This window comes from Notothenia coriiceps, unplaced genomic scaffold, assembly GCF_000735185.1.
Source record: "Notothenia coriiceps isolate Sejong01 unplaced genomic scaffold, NC01 NC01_scaffold00012351, whole genome shotgun sequence".
NCBI classification, from domain to species: domain Eukaryota; kingdom Metazoa; phylum Chordata; class Actinopteri; order Perciformes; family Nototheniidae; genus Notothenia; species Notothenia coriiceps.
The window spans coordinates 1-4,635 of NW_011345052.1; the positions used below are offsets into that span (position 1 = coordinate 1).

Consider the following 4,635-nt stretch of genomic DNA (forward strand, 5'->3'; position numbering starts at 1 on the left):
GCTAGTGCCGCCCCACACACACACACACACACACACACACACACACACACACACACACACACACACACACACACACACACACACACACACACACACACACACACACACACACGAGAAGAGCACATAACTGACGGTGTGAGCTTTACCATAACCTGCTTATAATGCATACAGCAACACAGCGGGGAATACACTGCTTTCCTCAGAGTGGAGAGTATATCATGGACAGCTAATGTCATGGTTTCAATCCGAGTCTGATGATAACCTTTTCTTATGATAACCTTTCAAACTGTAGTTCCTGAATATTGCCTTTTGGAAAATACACATTCAAAGTAAATATATGGATGTTTTAAATGTGACAGTAATTTACAAAATGTGGCATAGGCTACATATAAAAAGATGTCCATATAATGTAAACCACCTGTGTTCTAAGGCAGTCCCACTGTCTGTCAATAGAAGGAGGATGTCAGTACAATTTCGAAAATATAAGTCCATACATTTCTTTATAAATCCAATTAATATGATTATTTGGTGCGTCATATGTATGCCGATTTAAAGCACTACTTCAATAAATATAAAACATATAACTGAAAGCTCATTCTGTCATGTATCAGCTTTAATAAATAGGCAAAATCAAATAATCTAGCATTTCCCTGGTGCAGTTTGGCGGTAAAGGCAACGCGTAACGGGGGTTCCACGCTGCGCGTTTAGACTTGTGGAAGTGTTGACTAATTAAGACAGAAAAGACTACCTGCCCCTTCATTTGACCCGTATATATGTGTTAACGCTACCAATGAAGGAATCATTGTGAACAATGTTTAAGGTGCTGAAACAAGGATGCGTTACATTCAATCCCAAGAAGTTAAAGGGGAACATAACAAGAAACAACCACGAGCCCCAAACACCAGCAAACACTACAAGAGTTAAAGGTAAAACTCTAGGCACTCACCCTCAATGACACAGCTGTCCAGCACGGTGCTTAAGTAGAAAAAATATTTGACAGCGATGGCTTTGGAGATGTTGTTGTTACAGCAGAAAGCTCACTCCGCTGCTGTTGAGAGGTCTACTTTTCCTTAAAACTGTGAGCCTCTGTCCAACGCCTCCAATGTATCAAAAAGCGGCCAACGCGAAGTCATGTAAAGCAGCCAGTCTGGTGATGCGTTTAAGTAGCATGACACGGACAGAAAATAAGCTACGATCAACCCACTCCTCTGTCCAAGGGTCTTTAAAACAGCCTACTCGGTAATATCCGGATCACTTTGGAGTGTAACTGCTGAATACGATTATAATTAAGGCTAACGCTACTTTAGCCTTAACAATACATGCAGGGAATATGTAGCCTAATTAAACTTTTATCAATGGGTGCGGGAGAGTGTGTAGAAACTTTACTGCATGAACGAACAATAATAATGTATATAATGTAGACGTATGTTTATAGGTTTACACTGCTTAGATTAGAAGACTTGTTTGTTTCCCTTCCAGTAGCGATATTTTTCTGACACGAGTTAAAAATATCATTTTTACCCCATGGTACATGAACGCAGCAGCAGGCAGTATTTGACAGACAGGTCGTGCAGTGACTCAGAGCTGAGTCACAGCGTCGTGTCCCGCCCACACCGCGGTGGCGGCCAATAGAGATTTCTGCGGAAGCGGGTACAGTTAAGCAGCCCCCACACTTATTATACATCCATGCCCCCACACTTCTGTGTGTTTGGTTTATATCCAGGTGTAAAACGAAATAGTTATGTGTATTCATTATACAAACATGTTTGAGGCAGGGTTGGGAGGGTTACAATAAAAATGTATTCTGTTACAATCACTACGTGATAAAGATGTAATCAGAACCTAATCTGAGAATCAAAATGCAATTAACCTTGTTACTCTCTATTACGTTAAAGCCAGGTAATAGGAAAGCTTCTGAATGCAGGCCACATTGTATTATGTTAGCTTAAAGTACAAATATTAAGTTCTAAATTTTTGCTTTAAAAAATGTATGTTAATGTTGTCAGTGACACCTGTGCTGTTTCTACCAAGACCACTCAGCATGTGTGCTTATCAGAAAAGTGTAAATAATAAGATCATGGTCAAATTAAAGGGTTCTTCAACTGAAATCCTTCATGTATTCCTCTGCCCCTCAAACATCTTCTGATTTTAAGGTTGTCTTTTTTCATTAGACACTATTACTGACATGTGTTGTCCCGCTGCGCCCCCAGGTGGTGGAGGTTGGTGTTTTCTCACTTGCACTGTTTAGTGGGATTGTTTCTTTTCCTACTTAGATTTTTTTCCAGTTGCTAACACACTAAAATTAGACATAAAGCACAATTATTTAAACTCACACTCAAAGAGCAAAACCTCAGCTCAGATCTCCAAAACAAAGGAGACTTCCTACATTGGAGTAGCGTCAACAAGGGTAAAGTGTCTTGTACTATAAAGGAAGTCAAGTGTGTGCCATTGGTTTTGTATTGGTAAGTGTTTATAGTTCTGAGTGCGGGCTTCAGTTTGCAAGATATGAGGTATTTTGCACTTACAAATATAGTAAAATACTAATAATGTAGTTGCAGGTAACAGTAATCCACTACTAATAGTATCTCCTGGGTAAAAACTATCCTCCAGATTACACATGGAAGAAAACTTTTAATAATGAAATAAAAGAACAAAGAAAACAGATAACATCTAATTATTGCTCAACATTGGCAAAGCAACAGCCGCTCAGGGCCCTGAACATCCTTACGAAGAACTTCCTGATCCTTTTCCCCTGACTGTTTCTGGCTGAGACTCCACCAGAGCTGATGTGGGCGTCAGCGGTAGAGGGTGGAGAAGAACCTTCACCAGTGGAGGGACTTTTGAGTGCAGCTTTTGTCATGGCTGGAGCAGATTTATCAGCTGCGGCTGTGCCTCTGTAACAGCGTCATAAAGAACAGTCGTTGCTCTGTTTGAGTCTCCACCACCAAGTAAGCTTTCGACAGTGAAGCAACGGGGAGCTGAGACCTCCTTCTTTGGAACAACTGTCATGGTGTCATCTGTAGAAACAGGGGCACCAACTGAGGCCTCATCAATGGAGAAAACAACAGCTATACGTTTTCTACACCCACGAAAGAATCCACGGTGGCAGCGCAGGCTACGTCTATTGAGCTAATGTCGGATGAAGCCCCCTCTGATGTGTCCACTGCAGGAGAATCACCATCACCACCAACATAACCGTTATCTTCCTCAGATGAATCCTCTACCAGAGAGTCAACAGCATCCAGTCCAGTTATGAATGGGTCTAGCAGAGCGTCACTGGGTGTGGTTCTCCTCCAAAGATTCAGGTGCAGCATCTCAGGCAGGAGGACGAACCTTTGCTCATTGGTAGAGTAAAGCTGGGTTCAGCTGCATGTGGAAATGAAGTCAAACATTGTTTAAATTTAGAGGTAAAAACGAAAAATGGCTGATATCTAAACCAAACCATGGGTTTTCCAAACTTGTTAATCATTTACTTGTACATTAAGAGAAGGACCCTACCTTCTGCAGGTCCTCCAGACGTCTGACACTGGTTGAACTCCCTCTGTGTTTTTAGGGAGGGAAGCCAGTCGGTACATGGTTGCCAAAACACCACCCAAAGACCAGATGTCCACTGCCTCTGTGATGGGAAGGCCCATAATAACTTCAGGAGACATGAGGGTGGAAGAAAAGCGTTTTAATTTTGGAATGTTTTACATATCATGCAGTGATGTGATTCGATTAAAAAATAAAATAAAATAATGATAACTGGAACACAAACACCCACCTGTACGAAGCAGGCTGCATGATGACACCACGCTTGACTTCAGCAGATACAACGGCTGAACCAAAGTCAATCACTTTGACTCTGAGTTGTTTTCCATCAGCAGCATGAGGTTCTGAGGTTTGATATCAGCGTGATCACACCAACAGTCTTCAGAGACTTCAGGGCACTGAGCAGCTGCAGAGACAGAAGATAAATAAAGTTGCTGCAGCTGAAAATTGACAACTAAAACTGGTTGGTGTAAACAACTCATCATGGTACCGTTAGATCCATGGGTGTCGCAGCCATTATATGAGGGATTAAGTGAGGGACAAGTCCCCCCCACTTTTTGAAATAATTAGTTTAGACCCCCCCACTTTTACCATGTGGAAAGTCCGTGAATCGGTCTATCCACTCGCCGCACTTTGTAGAGCGCTGTGTCAGTGCTTCACTATCAAATCCATTCCACTCGCTTATTGAGAGAATGCCCAAATCAATGAAACTCCGTACCATGTTTTCACTGCTGCTTTGTACCAAGGCAGATTCTCACATAGCGTGCATGTTCAAGGAGTGTTGTCATAGTTGGACAGCTCAGATCTGTTGTATGAAGCGATGCTGGTAGCGGAGGTAAGGCACACACACCAAATGTTCAGGACATTGTTAATACAGCGAAAATCAAAGCTGACGATCTCTTGGTTTGATATGTTTTCTCCCCCAGACAACATGGACATAAGAAAAAAAAAGGAAAAGTCATCAGCTGGTAGCAGTTAATCAGTTAACAGTGATGGCGGCGGCGGCAAAAGCGTCTCACTTCTGGAGAGGAGTTTCGTCTTTATGTCGAGATAGAGAGATACAAATACTGAATAGTTTAGATGAGAAAAGGCATCGAAATGCCA

At 42.0% G+C, this 4,635-nt stretch overlaps 1 long non-coding RNA gene across 1 annotated transcript; it reads right to left on the bottom strand.

Moving 5' to 3' along the window:
- Positions 1-2,514: 2,514 nt before the first annotated feature.
- Positions 2,515-4,109, bottom strand: LOC104947316 (uncharacterized). The gene is made up of 4 exons (XR_798550.1): positions 4,022-4,109; positions 3,764-3,937; positions 3,499-3,640; positions 2,515-3,366 (listed from the first exon to the last, which is right to left on the bottom strand). It is a non-coding gene; the product is annotated as an uncharacterized lncRNA (long non-coding RNA).
- Between the last annotated feature and the right edge of the window lie 526 nt (positions 4,110-4,635).